This window comes from Balaenoptera borealis (genome assembly GCF_965194805.1).
Source record: "Balaenoptera borealis genome assembly, chromosome: 2".
NCBI classification, from domain to species: Eukaryota; Metazoa; Chordata; class Mammalia; order Artiodactyla; family Balaenopteridae; genus Balaenoptera; species Balaenoptera borealis.
Window position 1 is genome coordinate 34,934,160 of NC_138867.1, and position 21,814 is coordinate 34,955,973.

The following is a 21,814-nucleotide window of genomic DNA, read 5'->3' on the forward strand; positions in this document are numbered from 1 at the left end:
AAGTAGCTAAATTTTATTTCATCTACGTCTTTAGATCTATAGAGGGTAGGTTCTATGGTGAGGATGGTAAAAACCTCTAAATAAGTTTCCTGTGAGTTTCTGTTATAGGAAAGCAAACAATCAAACAAACAGGCATATAATTACTCACTGCCAACTACTGAGCTAATTAACTTAGAGATGAAAACAGGGATATTGAGAAGTTATACATTATAAGCAGAATCACGTTTAATCACATTTCAAGTAATTAAAAAACCAGAATAACATAGAGACCAATCAGAATGGGTGGCACAATCACCCAGGAAGGGTACCACCTGCAGCTAACCAGTAGAGCCTTACCGGTAAGTAATTGCTGAATATTAGTCCAGGTTATGAGTAAATTCATACAGCAAATTAACGATACAAGTGAGATTTTAATTTCAACCTAGTTTACTGAGTAACTCTCCCTGTCATATATACAAATTTTGTTCATCTTTATATGTTGGAATTTGATTGCTATCTCACAAGCTGTTTGGAAAAGTATATGAACTGTTGAGGTTGCTGAGAAATAAATTAAAAAATTTTCAAACAATAAGCAAATTAATTTGAATAAGGGTAAATAATAATAGACTAAGTCACAATTATTTCTCAAGACCTTTGTAAAAGTATGATAGCTACTTATTTGACTTCAGCAAAAAAAAAAAAAAAAAAAGAAATTAGCTCAGTTTGCAGGATATATTGAGGAGTCTCAGCTAGAGTATATGCTTTCCTATGACTTTGAGTAGTATTCTGTGGTTTGCATTGAGTGCTTGGTTAGAGAGATACGATCAGTGTTGTCGGTTTCTTATTTATGGTGCTGTAATTCTAAAAGCAGCAAACTGGAATTACTGATGTGGCAGCTGTTATCTTACCACACTTCTAAATCATAATGTTGGCTGTAAATTAGAGATAGATGATCCTGGATGTATTCCCAAGCTCCTTCAGAACCACTTGTGTTGTAGGCCTGTGCTAAGTTAACAAAAGCTTCACAATAAACTATGTACCTGAATAGGGAGTTGCAAAATAAATGCTATAGAGACATAAGTTTAGAAGCAGGAGACCGTTTTTAAATAATTATTTTAAATCAGATTTATCATATTAGATAATATGAAAGGCTTTTGATTTTCATATGTTTTTACATACTTACAAATTTTCCCAAGACCTATTCCATTTCTTTTCATTCTTACAGAGTACGTGGAAATACGATGGATTCAAAATAGGCAAAGTTCAGTTTTGCAAGATGAAAAGAGTTCTGGAGATCAGTTGTGCAACCATGAGAATATATTTACTACTGAAATGTACACTTAAAAATGGTTAAGATGCTAAATTTATGTATATTCTATCAAAATTTTTTAAACTGCTAAAAGAAAATGGGTAAAAGACAAGCAAAAAGCAATGACATGTGCTTGGGAAACTCCTAAGTCGCTTCACCATGAAAGGTCCCACAAATAAAATATCTTTAGTCATGTAACTTCTTAATCAGCAGCCTTTAAAGCACCCATAGTTACTTATTTCCTGTAGTTTGGATACATGAGGGCAGAGGCTTTGTCTATTTTGTTCAATGCTATATCCCCATTGCCTAGAAGAGTGCATGACATAGAGTAGACAACAAATATGAGGACACGTTTCTTATTTTCTATGTTACATTATCTGATAAAAGCTAAAAAAAAAAGTGAATCCACGAGGACAAGTTTTTTATGACCCTCAGTGCTAGAAGAAATGTATTTTAAAGTCCCGGTTTTGAGCATAATATACAGTCCATTTAAAAATATTGTTTATGCAGTTGTATTTTACAATCCCATAAGAGGACCTCCCAATACCCCACATATTTTACTGCTTTCTGGAAATTTAGCAGATGTATTGAGCACAGAAGAATTTTGGATTCCAGCAAGACTGGAAAGGTCTAAGTTATACCTTCCCACTTTTCTTTACAGCAAGAATCCTCAAAATGTTTATTAAGGCAATGAACATCAGGAACGCTCAAAGAGGGAAATTACAATATGCTGTGCTTCGCAAACACGTTTTAATCACAGAGCACTGTGAGAGTGTGTATGTGTGTAGTACTTGTTAAATATTTCCTGGAAAGAATGTTCTCCAGCCCAGCATTCATTCCACAGAACAGAGTTTGGGAAATCAACCCTCGAAGTTGATTCTAAGGTACTATCTGTTAGGTGGAACCATATTAAGTTTCTACTTAGTCAGTTAGTGTGGCCCAGGTGTCCTGTTGGATGATCTAATCAGTTTTAATATTTACAGAATCTCAAAGAAATCCATAAATCCCCTTTCAGTATTAATTTAGCCTCTGACACTGAGATGCTTGGAGAGAGTGTTCTCAGTACAATTTATTTTCAGATCAGACTCAGCAGCCTCCCAGCAGACTGTTCCTTCCTGCTACTTTTTCTCATAGCTCTCCACTATTCATCTCTAAATTTTGACACCATTATTTTTTTATAATATAAAGCCATTCACTTTAATTGCATTTTTCCAACATGAGACTAATGTTTTTCAGTTCAGGAACAAGTAGAAAAGCACTTTATTTTTGGAGTCATGTTTTTGTATTATATTTGAAATCCATCTCACAAAGATTTAGGTGTATCTTCTTTTTTTCCAGTTGATGTGTATTCCATAAATACTATTTAAACTGATGTTTCATTATGGGGTACTATTGAAACATATGATTAACACAATTTATATGGAGCAACCCAAAAGCAAATTCTTTTGGTAAAGATAACAATCCTTTCTGTCTTATTTTAAAAGGATATATGTATTTGATTATTTTCATAAAGTAGGATGTAACTGCAACCATGATATTTTAGTTAAGGTGGTGTTGGTAATAACATTATTGATAATTTGGAATTGCCAAAGAGATTTTGTCTATTTATTTTTATCTAATCTTTGTAATTACCCTGTAAGGTAGACATTATTATAAAGTACAAAATGATACTGAGAATCAGAGAAGTTTAAGTGACTTGCTTAAGTGTCTACAGTTAGTAAGATAAGCTGAAACTTAAATCTAAATTTACCATGTCCAGTTTTGAGTCCTCTTTCATTAGTCAACAGCTACTTGTGTTCTTGCTAAACGTATGATGTAATTCAAACAATTCAGCAAGTGTATTTGTATGATAAATTCTTAGGAAAGGAATCAATGAATCAAATGAAACATGCATTAAACATTTTGATGTACATTGTCAAAATCTTTTCAAAGGCTGAGCCGATTACATTTTTACACAGGAGTTTCTGTTTACTCGTGCTCTAGACAAATGAATTTATTGTTAAATACTAAAAAATTAATAAATTGTTTTTCCAGTAGTTTTGATTTCTTAAGTGGTGAGTTATTTTGAGGACTTTTTAATGTTTTTATAGACATGTATAGTTCTGTTTTTATAAGATACTCTTTTACTCTTTTTAAAAAAACTGTTAGTTTTTTTCTTACTGATTTGTAAAAAATCATTGTACCTAAAGAAAATTAGCCTTAAGTTATTGGCATATAAATTAGTGTGGAACCAAATTTATCCTTATGATAACACTCTTCTCAGTCACTTGCATTCCAATATATTTTCTCTAGTGGTAGAGGAGAGGTGGAATGCTAGCTAATATACTGGGAATTCAACACAATCCGTGGTCTATTTTTTTCTGTGCCTTGCTCTAAGGCAGAGAAAAAAATAAGCAAATAAGCAAAGCATTATTTGCTTTATTTCCCATCAGATTTTCTTTTATGTCAAAATATGGATATGCTCATGGGAGAGTGTCACACATGCGAAAGTCATCTGCCATGAAAGTCACAGAAGAAAGTTTGAGAAATATTTATCTAGCATATCATCCCGTTTCTAATGAGTTGGGGGGGGGTGGTGGAAGTGAATAGGTGGGAGGGGAAGAAAACCCATTTGCAGGGACGTGGGTGACTCACTAAGAGTCATGGGATGAATGACCGTCAAGGCCAAAGACTAAGACCCACTTAGAATCCTCGCATTTCTATCCCCACTCTCCTTTGATGCATAAATTCTACTGCCCTGGCATTCCATTTCTTCCTCAGATCCAAGCAAGGAAAAACAGCATCCTAAGAAGCTCTGCAACATTCTTGCTATGGTTTCCCATAAAAATCCCCTTGATAATTAGCTAATATGAAGCATTCACATGAGTTTATTTGGGAATTGGCCGCTGCTGTGTTTTCACTGTTGTTGCTGCTGCTGAAATAGTTTGAGTCTGAAATCATTATGGCTGTGGTTAACATTTCTTTGGCCAGAGGATATTGTGAAAGACTCCATCACCACAGAAACAGATGAATATTCCTCCGCTCATACTGGAAAAAAGTGAATTGGTGACAGCAGCTCCACTACTTCATGGGAGGCCTCCAGCCATGACTCAGGCTCGTGAGTTGATGTCCCCAAACAAGATGATCCATTTCCTCTCCCGCTGGTCCACGCGGCGGCTCACAGGATCCTTGTACACTGACCAGTTTCTTTAATTTGAAAAGTTACTTTTCTACCAACTACTTTCCGTGTTTCTGTTGGCTTTCAAAAAGGAAGGATGGCCTCATTATGCTATCCGGCAAAAAAAAAACAAAAAAAAAACTTCTCTCTTAAAGCTAATGATTAAAATTCCTAGTTTCCAACTCTTGAGCCATAATCTTTTCCTTTAATATTCCAAAATAATAAACGTAATTATAGAAAATTTTCAAAAAACCCAAAGAAATCACCTTCTATGCCAGCATCCCAAAATTAATTCTGTCGACACTGTAGTGGGTAGTTTCTTTCCTATGAATTTATGTCTCATGGCCTTTTAAAGATTTGATTTAATTAAAGGTAACCTAAAAGAATACAAGGTCAATTAGTTTTATATACTTAGATGATATAGTATTTTCATTTGGTGAAACATTCATCTCTTACTGGTGAATCTTTCTGTAAAAATCACTAAGCACTAAAGCTCTTTAGCTTTACTTTGCCCATCTCTAAAATGGGGTTTTTATGACCCTTAAATTCTTTAAAAAATTTATACTTTTATGATTCCGCTCAAAGGCAAACAGGGAAATCCCTCAACTCAATTGTGTGGGAAGCATCAGAACTAGTTAGAAGGTCTTAATTTACCATCTCAGAAACAGAAACAACATCAGACTAAGTGGTTATTTTTAGGTACAGATATATTTTGGCTTTCAGAGAAACCAAGAAAATGACTCTTCCTTTGCAAGAATGCTATCTGTTGCATAGTTTTATATTTTCTTTTACAATGTGATCACAGTTTTGAAAGGCTTCTGGTCAGTATCAAGATGGTATCTTTCTTTTTCTTGTAAATAATGGCCTCATTATTTTAATTAAAGAACATGAGTTCTTTATGGAAATTCAAACAAATCCAAAAAAGTACAAAGAAGATGTAGAAATGTCTCCAAATCCCATCACCACAAAATAACTAGAATTAGCATTTGGTCAACATCATTACAAATATCATCTGTGCATTTATATAAAGAAAAAGATGAACAAACAGATGAACAAAAAGATGGAAAGGAAGTATGACAAATTTACATAGTATGTATATTCCAGCTCTCTATGTAGGATTACTTTTATAATATTGTGATCATTCTATATGCACAATTTTAATACAATTTTAAAGTTTAAATGTACTTGAACCTATTAGAAAAAATAAGGAAACTGAATTTGAAGTGAAGGAAATGCTGAACTTCACTCAGATCAATGCTTCTTCAACCCAAAGGATGGAGGAAACGATTATGAAAAATATAAGAATGTTATAATCATTTTTTCCTTTACTTTTTTAATTTTCTGAAAATTAACTTTTGATATCAAAGGTAAGGAGATTAGGGTTCTTACATTCTCTCTACCCTTCCTTCCCCTGTCTCATTTTTACTGGTTTTATTATCACTATTGTTTTTTAAGATTTTTTAAATTTCTGCAGACATAATTCTTACAGTTGTTTAATATTTGTTGTATGTTCAATTGATTCAATGCTCAACACCATTTCTTTTCCCAAAGTTTCTCAATGTCTGAGTACTTAATTTTAATTCATCTCTTAATTAGTCTGATTTCATCCACAACATAATATTTCAAGAAGGGCTCTGGTTGTTACATTTCCCATATTCTCTTATTTAAAATTGTTGAACTCTTGCCCTTTACATGTGAATTATGATTCTGTTAGATAAAAATTTTGGAATAACAGTTTTTTTCTCTATGAATTCCACTGTTAAAGAGTCACAGTTGCATCGTATTATCATATATCACTGTGATAATAGTTGTAAAACACTTAGAACAGTGCCTGGAAAGCTCACAGAATGTCCTATGTAAATGTCTTTTAATAAATAAAAATCTGAGATCAAAGTTTTAAAAACCACTTTAAAAGTGTATTACTTAGTTTGTTCAGATGTTTGAAGATATTTTTCTTTAGTTTTATACTTCAATACAGTGAGTAGGATATGCTACAATATTGATTATTCTGCATCAGTATTTCTTAGAATATGATGCATCATTTCAAATAGCAGATTAAATTTTCTCTTCATTTTAGGGAATCTTCTTTTATATCTCTGAGTAAATTTTTCTACCGTATTTATTTCTGCCTCTATTTCAGGGACACCAATTTTGCTTCAATTGTTTCAATTCTGTTTCTCCTCCATATTGATGAACATCTCATCTTTCAAATTCCTTTGTATTTTTCTTCCTGTGTTTATTTTGATTACCCTAAACTTTTCCATGAATGTCATTTTTAGTATGTCTTTGTTCTTCTTGTTCTTCTTAATTAATTTATTAAATATGCAACAGTATAGTTTTTGTTAAGATGTTTCCATAGCTCTATAATCATTATTTTCTCTTATTCTATTATTTTATTACATTTTCTTTGATTTCAAATTTTCCAGCTTTATTGAAATGTAATTAACACATAACATTGTGTAAGTTTAAAGTGTACAACATGAATATTTGATGCATGTATATATTGTGAAATTATTACCACAGTAAGATTAGTTAACACATCTATCACCTCATATAATTACCCATTTTTTGTAATTAAGAACATTTAAGATCTACTCTCTTAGCAACATTCACATATACAATACTGTATTATTAACTATAGTCACCATGCTATACTTTAGATTCCCAGAACTTATTAATCTTATAACTGGAAGTTTGTACCCTTTGACCAACATCTCATTAGCCTCAAACTCCAGCCCCTGCCAACCACCATTCAAGTTCAGCTTTTTTTAGATTCTACAAATAAGTGAGATCATACAATATGTCTTTCTCTGTCTGACTTATTTCACTTAGCATAACACCCTCAAGTTTCATCCATGCTGTCCCAAATGGAAGGATTTTCCTCTTATTGTGGTTAAATAATATTCCATTGAATATACATCCACATTTCCTTTATCCAGTTATCCGTTAATAGACATTTAGTTTACTTCCATGTCTTGACTACTGTGAATAATGCTGCAAGAAATATGGGGGTACAGATATCTTTTTGAGATAGTGACTTTGTTACTAAGTCCAAGCTCATACTGCTTGCTGTATGACAGACCAAGTCAAGAGAGACAAGGTATTGGGTCAAGGAATAGAGACTTTATTTGGAAAGCCAGCAGACTGAGAAGATGCCAGACTAGTGTCCCAAAGAACCATCTTACCAGAGTTAGAATTCAGGCTTCTTTTATACTGAAAGGGGAGAGGGTGTGGCTAGCTGTTGCAGACTTCTTGGTGCCTGTCAGACCTCAGAGGGGATATGATAATCCTTTGTTCTTGCAGCTACCCAAGTAGGTCTGGTCACAATGTTCCTGTAAACCTCCAACAGGATGAATGTTAATCTCTGTTCTGCAACTTTTTATCTCTCTGTATATAGCTTTAGAGGTCAAGCCTGGGAAGCAGAGCCTTGAGAATGGGCAATCACGCATATTTCAGGCTATAGGCAACATTATTTTACAAAGGTGCAGAGCCAGCATGACTAAGCACAGGCAACAGAGCACAAAGGTTAGAGCTAAAGGAATACATCCAATGTGGAGTCAGGTTTGTTTTTCTCTGTTACAATTTCATTTTCTTTTCTATCGGTGTTTTCTTATAGTTCACTGAATTTCATTAAGAGGATTATTCTGAATTCTTTGTCAAACAGCTCATAGATCTTCATTTCTTCAGGGTCAGTTATTGAAGCTTTGTTCGTTTCCTTTAGTAGCATCAGGTTGGCTTGACTCCTCATGATCCTTGCATTGGTTTCTGTGCATTTGAGGTCTCCTCCAGCCTTTCTCAGCAGTCGAGTGGAGCTACTGACTTATTCCCTTCCCTTGCGGGATGTAGGATGTGCTCCACAGCTGCCGGGCATCTCTGGCCAGGCTTCCTGGTTGGATGGGGCTGGATGCTATGCTCAGCATCTGGGTGGTACTGAGAACTTGCTTCTCTGTCCAGCTGTGGCTCTAGAATTGGCTAGAATTGGCTCTGCAGTTGTGATGGCCCACTGGCCAGGGATCCAAATTGATCAGAACTATACCCCAAGCTCCCTGTGTTTTCAAACACAGGGATACAAGTATAAATTCTCAATATTTTATTGAAGAATTTTCTCTTGTAAGTGCCACTCTTAAGAAAATTTAGGAACAGAATCATATTGAGACAGAATCTTGGGTACTTTTCCTCAATAACAATTTCTCAAGCAGTATTAGGTCCTACCTATTTCTTCTGGTGAATGTTTTTTGTGATTTTATAATTTCTGGTTCCCTTAGGTCTTAGGAGAGACCATTTCTGTAATCTGGCTTTATCCTGACATCTGTACTTGGAAAAGCAAATGTGTTGATTTTTCTTTCCTTTTTCATTTCTTTGTCCTTTCATTCCCTTTCCTCTTTCACTTTATTATGTTTTCTTTTAATTTAACTTCTTTGTAAATGTAATACACTAACATGATTAAAAAACTAACATGTTTATTAAAAAGATATGTCTCATTTCTATTCCCTTCCTTTAAGTTCCCATGCATCTCCCATAAATATAAGCTTCTATTACTCTTATATATATACTTCCAAAGATGCTTTCTGTATATAAAAACACAAATGAATATTGCATCTAATTTTTCCCATTTTACACAAAACATGCCGTATTATATACTTTGTTATACATATATTTTTCCAGTGCTTTAGATATTTTTTCATATCAGAACATAGAAAGCCCCCTCATTATTTTTTACAGCAGCCTCAAATTCCTTTGCATGATATATCACCACTTTACTTAATCAGTTTACTATTTATAGACATTTGGGTTGGTTTCAAATTTTGACGTTATAAATAATACTAAAAACTGTTACATGCAATTTTAAATTTGATGTTCATAGGGTTTTAATAGTTTATACTCCTCATTAACTACATATGTGAGTATTTCCTACAGCTTCACCAACATAGTCTGTTATCAAACTTCTGGATTTTTGCTCGTATGATCTGTGAAAAGTGATACATTAGTATAGTTTTAATTCATGCATGTCTTGTTTTGAGTGCATTTGGGCATGTTTTCATATGTTTAAAGGCCATTTATATTCTCTTATTCCTTGTTCATTTATCTGTTGGGTTCTTTGTATTATGTTTTAATTTCAAATAGCTTTTTATACATTATGGAGATTCCTATAGCACATTCTTAACTCATTGGTTGGGGTGCTCCGTCACTGAGGCAGATCTATGTCTACAGTGGGCATCAAGTTTAAGAACAACTGAGTTAGAGTATACATCCATGTATTTCCACTATATGTGTGTATGAGTGTGGGTTTAATGTACATATTAATATAACTACCATTTGTAATGCTGATCTTTCCATCTTGAGACAGCAAAAATGATTATAGTTTCTTTTTATGTCTTATTATAATGTGATTTCTTCCTCATTTCATTGCTAAATATTAGTTTTTCTCCCAGTGCTGTATGGCCCATTATGGAAGTGCTGATTCCATGTGCTATAGAACTAGATAATTACCTTGCCAAAGGGTATATATACCATATGGTCCTGGTAGAACAAAGGCAAGTTCTGCCCAAGGCAATATTATTCATTATCCTAGAAGGCAGAAATTGATCCCAATCTCATAAATAACATTATTTCTATTTTCTAAAAATATATTTGGATTTTACAAAGGGAAATATGATGCTCACACAAACAAACACAAACATGCATACACACACACTCACATCTGATGGCTAGAAATTGTATGTGCAATTCTCTATCTATCATCTATAATCTATTTTTACATTTATATATCCATTAAGATGAAGAGCAGAGATAAATAAGGAGCTAGCAGAGGTAAAAGTAAAAATCACCTACTTTTTCTCCTTACTTTCCTTTAAAGCCAGTTGGGACTACATTTCTCTGCCCTTGACAGGATATCTTAGAAAGTTTCCTTTCTGTTCATTAATTTGTCAATAACATGTCCTATGGACTCTCACACAAATAGTCTCAATTAAGAATTAAAAGTTTTGTGCAGTTTAAAAATCACAATTTCAAATAATATTTTAAAATAAACTTTCTTCCTCTCTCAGGTTGTAACTTTCGACTGGGGAGCCCGCAATGGGGAGGAAAGTGGTGGTGGTAGAGGAGACTGGGTCACACTTCTGCTATGCCGAGCTGGGGACGTGGAAGGGAGAGGAGCAAGGATAAGAAAAATGTGCAGGAGGACAGCAAAGGAAGCCATAACTGAAACGAAAAGACAATCTACAGGCCGGGAGAAAATATTTGCAAATGAAGTAACTGACAAGGGCTTAATTTTCAAAATATACAAACAGCTCATACAACTCAATAACAAAAAACCAAACAACCAAATCATAAAATGGGCAGAAGACCTAAATAGACATTTCTCCTAAGAAGACATACAGATGGCCAAGAGGCACATGAAGATACTCATCCTTGCTAATTATTAGAGAAATACAAATCAAAACTACAACAAGGTACCACCTCACACCCGTCAGAGTGGCCATCATTAAAAAATTTACAAATGCTGAGAGGGTGTGAAGAAAAGGGAACCCTCCTACACTGTTGATAAGAATGTAAATTGGTGCAGCTGCTGTGGAAAACAATATGAAGGTTCCTCAAAAAACTAAAAATAGAGTTGCCATATGATCCAGCAATCCTACTCCTGGGCATATATCTGGACAAAGCTATAATTGAAAAAGATACATGCACCCCTATGTTCATAGCAGCACTATTCACAATAGCCAATACATGGAAACAACCGAAATGTCCATCCATTCATCTGTCCCAACAGATGAATGGATGAAGAAAATGTGAGATAGATATATATATATATACATATATATACACACACATATATAATGGAATACTACTCAGCCATTAGAAAGAATGAAATAATGCCATTTGCAGCAACATGGGTGGACCTAGAGATTATCATACTAAGTGAAGTCAGAAAGAGAAAGATAAATACCATATGATATCACTTATATGTGGAATCTAAAACACGACATAAATGAACTTATCCACGAAGCAGAAACAGACTCACAGACATAGAGAACAGACTTGTGGTTGCCAAGGGGAAGGGAGGGGTGGGGGAGGGATAGATTGGGAGTTTGGGATTAACAGATGCAAACTATTATATATAAATGGGTAAACAACAAGGTCCTACTCTATAGCACAGGGAACTATATTCAATATCCTATAATAAACCATAATGGAAAAGAATATGAAAAAGCATATATATATATATATAACTGAATCACTTTGCTGTACAGCCAAAACGAATACAGCATTGTAAATCAACTATACTTCAAAAAAATAAATTTTTTAAAAATGTGCAGGAGGAGGAATCTTCTTTGTCTGGTACTCTGAACCCTAGAGTTGGTGCTTTTATGTATATATTTATATAAGTAAATAGATAGCAAATGGTAAAACTGGCATTTCTAATTATTAAGCAAATGCTAGATTATTTAAGAAATAACCCTGAGAAAGCTGATTAACAATTTAGAAAAAAAAAGTAAGACCCTTACGTCACAACATACTGCAAAATAAAATTACATATTTAGAAAGAAACTGTAACAAATCAAAAAAAAAAAAAAAACACTTAAAAGGACTAGGAGAAAAGTTATGTAAATATTTACCTTACTTAAGCCTGGGAAAGGTCATTCTCTGAAAAAAAACACAGAAAGACAGGTCGTTAAATTTACTGCATGAATATTAATATATTCTACATTCAAAAAAGCCATAAAATTCATAGGCTATCTGAGAAACAGTATTTGCAAAGAAATAGATAGACAGATATTTCTCTGGAAAATAATTTTAAAAATAACAATCTCAATAGAAAAATTGCACTTTCAATCACGTTTAGAAAATGTTTAATGATACAGGAAATGCTAATGATTTAAAATTTAAAATTTAAAATTGTATAGAGACTCAATTGACAGAAGCACATTATGAAATGTTCACGGTCATTAGCTTTGCATGATGGGATTATGCAAACTGTTTATGTTTTCATACTTTTCTGAATTGTCTCAATTTTCTTTTATACTCAGAAAAAATTACTACATTTTTTAAAAGGCAAAAGTCTAGAATAAATAAAGACAATTATTTATCTTCAGTAAATCCTTTTCAGGGGAATGGTGTGGAGAGCTATTTGAATAATGTATGTGTTCTCCTTTTGTAGAAAGATTAGTGTTAGAAATGTTCATCTTTGTCCTATTGAAAATGTGATTGAGATGACTCATTTTATTTCAGAAATATTGTATTTGAAAAGTTTGTTTGCGTGTTTAAAACTGTATATCCTATTATCATTTTGTAAGGTTACAAAAATGTCACAAGTGGGAAAGATAACACAGTAGGTTAAGCGTTGCCTAAACTCCATCACTGGCTATGTGTCCTTGGGTGCATATTTTACCTTTCTACCTTTTATTTATTCTACACCTGGGGTTTGAGTTTTAAACTTAAGTAACATCTGGGCATGTCAGGGAGCCTCTTGATGTGGGCAGCTAGATGTCTATTTGCACGGAAGGCAGGGGACCATTCAGGCCGAAATATCCCAATATTAGCAGGGAGTCAGGTGGGGCAGGAGTGCCTATTAACCAAGTTTTAGCCATACGCACAGAGAATTGAGTCTGAAAACACACAATTTCCCTTATTTGAACTTGTTTCTGACTTATTCCCCATAGTCTTATGACTTAAGAAAATAAGATTCAAGTAAAAACCATAAAAACAATTTTAGTAAAAATTCCATATGGTAATATAGAATTTAACAATTCATAATTCATAAACTGCCTTACTAAGGAACCCAATTGTTTATCCTATCACCAGAGATTTCCATGGAGCTCCACAAAGTCAGGGCAAATGATGATGCCTGATAGAGAGGACAGAGTAGTCGTGATGCCAAAAAGATACGTACTGATAGACTCCCTAATGGGTCCTCCCAGAAGGACTGGAGAGGAAAAACTTTTGCACAAGGTTAGAAAAACGCACCATTATTAGGGCAAGAAGAAGGAGCAAAGAGTCATAATTTTATTTGGGGCACAAATGAGATAATGTGGAAGACCTGTGGGAAATATGGACTCTTACATTGTGTATTTGCTCAGTTCAGACATAACGTGACCAACTGAAAAGAAGGAGAACAAAGCTTAGCCTTTGGATTGACTCTTCACTTTCTGTTCTGTCCTGCAGGGACCACAGCTCTTCACCATTAATGCTCTGTGAGGTGGTGTCTACATAAGTGATTGTAAAAAGACTTAAAAAAAAAAAAAGAAAGAATTTGAAAAATTGAAATCAGGCCACATTTAAAATGTTAATGATCTTCATAATATTTCCATATGTGTAAACAAACTCATACATAATTTATGTATATTGGGTTATATCATGCATGCTATTTGGCAGCTTCATTTTTGCACCCAGTGCTATTCATTGACAGTTTCCTGGAAGACACATTCCTTTCAATTTATTTATCTATTTTTAAAATTAATTTTCCTTGGAGTATAGTTGCTTTACAATGTTATGTTAGTTTCTACTGTACAGCAAAGTGAATCAGCTATATGTATCCATACATCCTCTCTTTTTTTTTTTAACTATATATTTTTTCTTCCCTCTCTTTGTTTGCCAAGTGCTATTTAAATTTATTTATTTATTTTTATTTATGGCTGTGTTGGGTCTTCGTTTCTGTGCGAGGGCTTTCTCTAGTTGTGGCAAGCGGGGGCCACTCTTCATCGCGGTGCGCGGGCCTCTCACCATCGCGGCCTCTCTTGTTGCGGAGCACAGGCTCCAGACGCGCAGGCTCAGTAGCTGTGGCTCACGGGCCCAGCTGCTCTGCGGCATGTGGGATCCTCCCAGATCAGGGCTCGAACCCTTGTCCCCTGCATTGGCAGGCAGATTCTCAACCACTGCACCACCAGGGAAGCCCCCATCCTCTCTTTTTTTGGATTTCCTTCCCATTTAGGTCACCACAGAACATTGAGTAGAGTTCCCTGAGCTATACAGTAGGTTCTCATTAGTTATCTATTCTGTACGTAGTACCAATAGTGTATATATGTCAATCCCAATCTCCCAGTTCATCCCCTCTCCCTTTCCCCCATTGGTATCCATACATTTGTTCTCTATGTCTGTGTCTCTATTTCTGCTTTGCAAATAAAATCATCTATACCATTTTTCCAGATTCCACATATACGTGTTAATATTTCCATTCAATTTAGAGGCTGCATAGTATTTCATTGTATGGACAGATCATGTTTATTTAACCAGTCATGTACTGATGGTGATTCATTCATTCTACAAGTCTTTACTGAGCATCTACTAAGTGATAGACAACAGTGCTGAACATTGTGGTACTACAGTGAGCAAGGTGGAGATTTTTTCTTCTGTAAGAGCGTATAGCCTCGTGCAGAGCTTCCAAACATGTGCAGAGACACAAAATGATGAGCCAGGAGATGCTGACCTCTTCTGCCCTCTCAGTAACTGGGCAGGGCCCAAGAGAGCAGGGAAGAATTTCGTTCAGTTGCCTCTGACTGTGAGCAGCCCTGTTTGGTGCTCCTCGGAGCAGGGCAGTGATTAACAAGGCAGTCCGTGGTCCTTGCAGGCTGGGAGCAGAATGAGTGCACCAAGTACGTGCTGCTGCATTACGACATGGTGAAAAGGTCAAGGAGGTGCTTTCACCTCCTTTCAGAGGCCAGCTGCTGAGTTCACCACTGCTGCCCGTTGTAACCAAGGGCATGTGGGGCTATTGAAAGCGTTTGTATTCCAGGTGCCAAGGAACATGCTGAAAAGACCAAGGTGTGGCCAGATGTGGTGGAGGGGAAAGGAGGCCGGATGGGGCAACCTGGCAATGGCAGCTCCAGTGATCACCCTCCAGTTCTGTTTCCACATAACAGAAAATTCTGTCCATTTGCTCTTGATGAGACTTCTGAGTGTTGGGTTCAGGGAACTGCGGCACAACTGCTCTGACAATGCCTGCTCATTCTGAAATTAGTGCAGCCTCAATATTTTGAAATGCTTGATATGAAAACAATCTAGTTGGATTAAAAATCCATTAGCATTCTTAAAGCAAGAAGTTTCGAAGTTTCATTTGTTGAAGGAATAAAAGGAAAATGTGTTCGATTCCTTAAAGTCAACTCTCATGTCTTGATACAAAGAATCACCTCCATGAAGACAAGTTCAAATTTCTCATTTAAAAAATATTGGAAAATATTTTATTTGGTTCAACAATTAATGTCTTCCCTGTTTTGAATTATGCTTTTCTTATTACAAATATATGGTATAAAGGTAATAACATTTTCACCCAAACCCAGTTAGAAAGCAATTAAATACCCTTGATTTTACTCCAGTGTCCCATATAAATAGTATCAACGTTTTTTCATCTGTGCTGTGAAATGATACAGGCCAAGAAGCACTGGTCCAATCACTACTTCTTAAACTATCTGTGGTGAAGGATAATTTTTTTTTTAATTTCTAGTCTGTAATGCATTATTACTTTTGTGACAAATTAAAATGAATGTCAATAAAAATGAATGACTAAAAAAAGAATAAAAAGGCATAAAATACAAGCCTCTTTTTTTAACCATTAAGTTCAATAGATATGACATTATCTTGTCAAATTGCTATGAAAGTTTAATGCTTACTCTCAATTCCTTAACTTACCATGTCATGGGCTCACTAAAAACCAGTTTGCAGACTAATGCTAGAAAGTGGGCCATACTTTGAGTAACTTATCTGCTAGTGTTTGATTCAAATGTGGGCTATTAGAAGAACTACTGTAATTTAAATTGTTAGGCATACAACTTAGTAAAAGTTTCTGATTATTTCCTTACAATAAATTCTTAGAAATGGAATAATAGTCTTTTAAAATTTCTTTCTTAGGTTATATAGATCAACTTTTTAAACTGATAGTGGGATATTTCTTGTTACTGTACATATGACTGCTGATCTTAGCATTTCTGTTGTTAGTTTTATGTATCAGTAGAGTATGTCTATTTTCTTCAAAAGTGATGGATTCTGGCATAACAAAAACAATTTTGAAAAAGAATAAAGGGAACGGGATCAGTCTTCCTAATGTTAAGACTACAATCATCAAGACAGTGTGGCACTGGTAAAGGGATACAGACATCTATTGAACAGAATAGAGAAGCCAGAAATGTATCATCCACACATATATGTTCAATTAATTTTTTAAAATTTATTTGTTTAATTTATTTTTGGCTGCATTGGGTCTTCGTTGCTGCGCGTGGGCTTTCTCTAGTTGCAGCGAGCAGGGCTACTCTTCATTGTGGTGCGTGGGCTTCTCACTGCGGTGGCTTCTCTTGTTGCGGAGCACGGGCTCTAAGCACACGGGCTTCAGTAGTTGTGGAATGGGGGCTCAGTAGTTGTGGCTCGCCGGCTCTAGAGTGCAGCCTCAGTAGTTGTGGCGCACAGGCTTAGTTGCTTCGTGGCACGTGGGATCTTCCCGGCCCATGTCCCCTGCATTGGCAGGCGGATTCTAAACCACTGCACCACCAGGGAAGCCCCCTATTAATTTTTGAGAAAGAGCAAAAGCAGTTCAATGAAGAAGGGATAGGTTTTTCAATAAATGGTGCTGAAGCAATGGAAAAATCTATAGGGAAAATATGAATCTAACCTAAAACTTATATTTTATACAAAAATTATCTCAAAAATGGATCATGAACTTCAATATGAAACAAAACTAAAATTTCTAAAAAACCATGAGAGAAGATTTGTAAGACCTAGTAAGCAAAGAATTCTTACACTTCACACTAAAATAAACAACAAGGTCCTACTGTGTAGCACAGGGAAGTGTATTCAATATGCTAGGATAAATTGTAATGGAAAAGAATATAAAAATGAATGTATATATGTGTATAAGAGCCACTTTGCTGTACAGCAGAAATTGATACAACATTGTAAATCAACTATACATCAATAAAAAGTTTTTTAAAGGAAATTTTGATATATTGGACTTCATCAAAATTAAAATTTTGTACTGTGAAAGACAATAGGATGAAAAGACAAATTGTGAGCTTGGAAAAATATTTGCAAATTACACATACAAAAAGGACTTGTGTTTAGAATATATAAAGAACTCTGAAAACTCAGCATTAATTTAAAAAAATTAAATAATGAGCAAAAGGTACACATAGACATTTAACTAAAGAGAATATACAGATGAAAAATAAGCATATGAACAGATGTTCAACATTATCTCCGGGTCCAAATCTGAGGGCAAAGGAAAGGCAGAGTTTACCAGCAGTTCTCAAAGAAGGAGCTATGAAAAATATTATCATCATCGACATTGTAATTATCATTGTTAGTCATTAGAAAAATGGAAATTAAAACCAAAAGGAGATATCACAACATACCTACCAGAATAGCTATTTTTCTTTAAATAGTATTAACCCTAAACGTTGGAGAAGGTGCAAAGAAACTGGGTCATTCATTCACTGCCTTTAAGAAGGCAGTTACCTTCAATATGAAAAATAGACTTACTACAAGACCAGGACAAATATCACACAGAGAAAAAATTTTTTAAATGTATGCAGAAGTGTGTATATGAATGCTTAGAGCAGCTTTTTTTCCCCTAATGACCAAGAACTGGAAACAACCCAGATGGTCCTTCAGTGGGTACATTAAAATCATGGAGTACTACTCAACAATAAGGAAAAAAAGAGCTGTCAATGCAGACAACAACTTGGATGAACCTCAAAAAAATTAGTCTAAGTGCAAAAAGACAGTTTCCAAAGGATACATCCTTTTGATACATCCATGAATCCACTTACGTAATATTTATGAAGTGACATGATTATAGATATGGAGAACAAATTAGTGGTTGCTAGGGGTCAGGCATGGGATTGAGACGGGGTGGATATGGCTACAAAGAGGCAGAACAAAGGAATCTTGTGGCAATGATACAGTTAAGCATCTTGATAGTTGTTGACAGTTACACAGAGATACACATGTAATCAAATTGCAGAGAACTACATACACACACTAACATGCACAAACAAGTGCATGTATGACTGGTGAAATCTGAATAAGGTCTATGGATTGTATTAATGCCAGTTTCCTGATTTTGATGTTGTATTATAGTTAGGCAAGACATTAACAATGGGGGAGGTGTTAAAAGTTATATATATATAATCAATTTTACAGTTTAACATTCTATTTTTTAACGACTCAACATTAAATCATTTGGAGAAAAAAGAAGTCACACAATGACGTGAGAAGAGGAGGCTGGGAGAATTTTTAAAACGAGAAAGAACATGACATTTACCAATATAAACTATATGTATTGACATCTCACATTTATATCCCTATTTTATGGTAAAGAAAAATTTAAGAAAATAAATAGGGGCCTACTAACAGAAATTCCAGGCAGGCTGGTGAGTTGGCACTCAGCTAGTGAAAGCACTCAGCATTCCTTGGTATAAGGGCACTGTCCAAGTTCATGGCATTATTATGTCTCTGATTCCAAAAGCCTTATTGGGTAAAAGCAAGGGGACTTTCTATAAACATCCTGTTTCTTCGAAACGATTTCCTAGAATAATAATGAAAAGTGATAGTGAAATATTAAAGGAATAAACACCAAGTAAGGAGATGCTTTTGAAATGACGCCTGGGAATATTTATACTTTACTCACTAAGACTTGAAAGAATTCTCACTGCCTATCAGTGATAGCACTATTGGTATGACAGAATCACCAGCCCACCAAATATTTCCCTTTCTGTTATACTTTTCCCTGAGTTGGTTGGAAGTCTAGACCTTCCATCCCTGATGTGTATTGGGACCAATAGGAAAAGAGATCCCAAAGGAAACTTGAGAGGAAAAGAAAAGGGATTGAAGGTGAAGGGAAAGGAATGATTCCAGCGAGAAAAACAAACCAACAAACAACAACAACAAAACCAAAGAAACCCCATGCCCTCACATGAGTTTGTCAGAGAAAGCCAGGTATCTAGGACATAACTGATGGCTACAATTTTCTGTCCTGCATATTCTCAAAGGCAGAAGACAGAGAATAGGAAGCAGGCCCTGCCATATAAAAACCCATGTGGAAGATCTCCATCTCAGGCTTCCCAAGTGTGGCAACTCACCCATAATACCAAGGATGAAATGGCATGTGTAGGTTGTGGGGGAAGAGATAGGGAATGGGAATCTATCAGTATTTCCTTGGACCCCGAATTAAGTCTAACATTAGAATTTTTGCTGATTAACCTATCTATCTTAATAGATATTTAGAGTCATAACTTTTACTGAATAAAATAGACCTGTCATAATTTTAAATTAAACTCTTCAGGGGCCAGATAAAAATTACATTTGGGCAAAAGTGTAAGTGGATACTTAGAAAAATCTAGTGAGAAATTTATTTGCATTATTGGTTACCTTTGAGAGGATTATAAGGTAGGAGTCTAATCAATCCACATCAATCGGTAAATAATAAGAGATAATTCATTTTCTTTAAAATATAACAATTAGTTTTTATGCTTCTGCCAAAGGAGATGGATTTGGAAGTGTGACTAGGTGGTGAAACCAGTGAGAGAGACAGTTATGATGAAAAAAGAGAAAGAAAGAAAGGAGGGAAGGAGGGTGGGAGGGAGGAAGGAAGGAAGGAAGGAAGGAAGGAAGGAAGGAAGAAAAAAGATGGATAGAGAGGAGGGAGGAAGAAAGAAAGAAAGAAAGAAGAAAATATTTACAAGAATATTATTCTCAGGTTTTTTTTGGATAAGATAATGAACATTGGAACCTGTTTGCATGGGTTTAAATCCTGGCTTTACCACTTACCAACTGTGTAAACTGGAGTAAGGTGTATCTATAGAACATTACTTATAATCTCTAACTATCTTGCATGATAGTTTGTGGTCTTGTGGAATAAAATTAAAATAGACACCTAGAGTTTTCTTTGCTAAAGGGTTGATATTTAATCTGCCTTTTCTCTCTTTATGTTAAGGTTGTTTACTTTAATATAATGTTTAAAATTGTTTTCTGCCACTGAAAATGAATTTTGCTAGAGACTACCATCTATAGTCACTGCAGAATATGAGGGTCAAGGAAAGATAGGGTTTACCAGATATTCTTCAAACAAAGAGTAATGAAAAAATACCATCATCATCATCATCACACCATCAATAGCAGATGTAACACCCAATGAAAACATTATGGCTTATTGGAGCTTTCTAGAGAGTATCAATAAACACGAATGTTAAAAGAGCAGATATGACATTGATAAATAACATAAAGCAATGGAAATGGTAAGTAAGAATGGAAATATAAACAAATTGTATATATATATATATATCACAGGAGCTATTTTGGAGCAAAATATCATATTCTATTGGAATTAGATATTACACTGAAGTAGATTGTGGTGTTAGAAATGCAAATTACTAAGAAAATAACTCAAAAAATATAGCTAAAACAATCTACTGAGAAGTAAAAATGATACTCTAAAATATTTTTAATACAAAAAGGGCAGTAAGGGAAAAGGAATATTAAAGACATGAGACAGAAAAAAAAAACAATAAAATGACAGGCATTAATCCAACTATGTTGATAATTGCAGCATATGTAAATAAACACTCAAATCAAGAAGGCAGAGATGCAGTTATCTGTGTCTATGAGAGACAAATCTAAGGTTCAGAAACACAAATTTGTTGAAGTAAAAGAATGGAAAAAGATACATCATGCAAACAATACCCATAAAAGACCTGGAACGGCTACATTAGTATCAGTCAAAAAAGACTTTTAAGACAAGAAATATTACTAGATAAAAAGAGATCCATTTCTCAGTGCTAAAAGGATCAATACACCAGGAAGACATAACAACTGTAACAATTATAAAGATATATATATACACTTCAAAATAGAGCCACAACATACATGAAGCAAAACCTGAAGATTCAAAGAAGAAATAGACAAAAATGTATAGATTGGAGATTTCGATACTTCACTTTAATAATTAGCACAATTAAAAACAAAATAAGCAAGGCCATAGATTTGTGAACCCAACTAACATATATAGAACACACCACCAAATGACTGAAGAATATGCATTCCTTTCAAGAATGCATGAGACATTTCTCAGGGTAGCCTATATGCTAATCCATAAAACAAATCAGTGGGGGCTTCCCTGGTGGCGCAGTGGTTGAGAATCTGCCTGCCAATGCAGGGGACACGGGTTCGAGCTCTGGTCTGGGAAGATCCCACATGCCGTAGAACAGCTAGGCCCGTGAGCCACAATTACTGAGCCTGTGCGTCTGGAGCCTGTGCTCCGCAACAAGAGAGGCCGCGATAGTGAGAGGCCCACGCACCGCGATGAAGAGTGGCCCCCGCTTGCCACAACTAGAGAAAGCCCTTGCACAGAAACGAAGACCCAACACAGCCATAAATAAATAAATAAACAA

The 21,814-nt window shown here is 35.0% G+C and overlaps 1 long non-coding RNA gene across 1 annotated transcript in view; it reads right to left on the minus strand.

Annotated features, from left to right (window-relative positions):
- Window positions 1-670: 670 nt before the first annotated feature.
- Window positions 671-21,814, minus strand: part of LOC309624428 — a 599,716-nt gene continuing 578,572 nt past the window's right edge. The window contains exon 4 of the long non-coding RNA XR_014241912.1: window positions 671-12,089. This is a non-coding gene — a long non-coding RNA (uncharacterized lncRNA). The remainder of the gene's footprint in view (window positions 12,090-21,814) is intronic.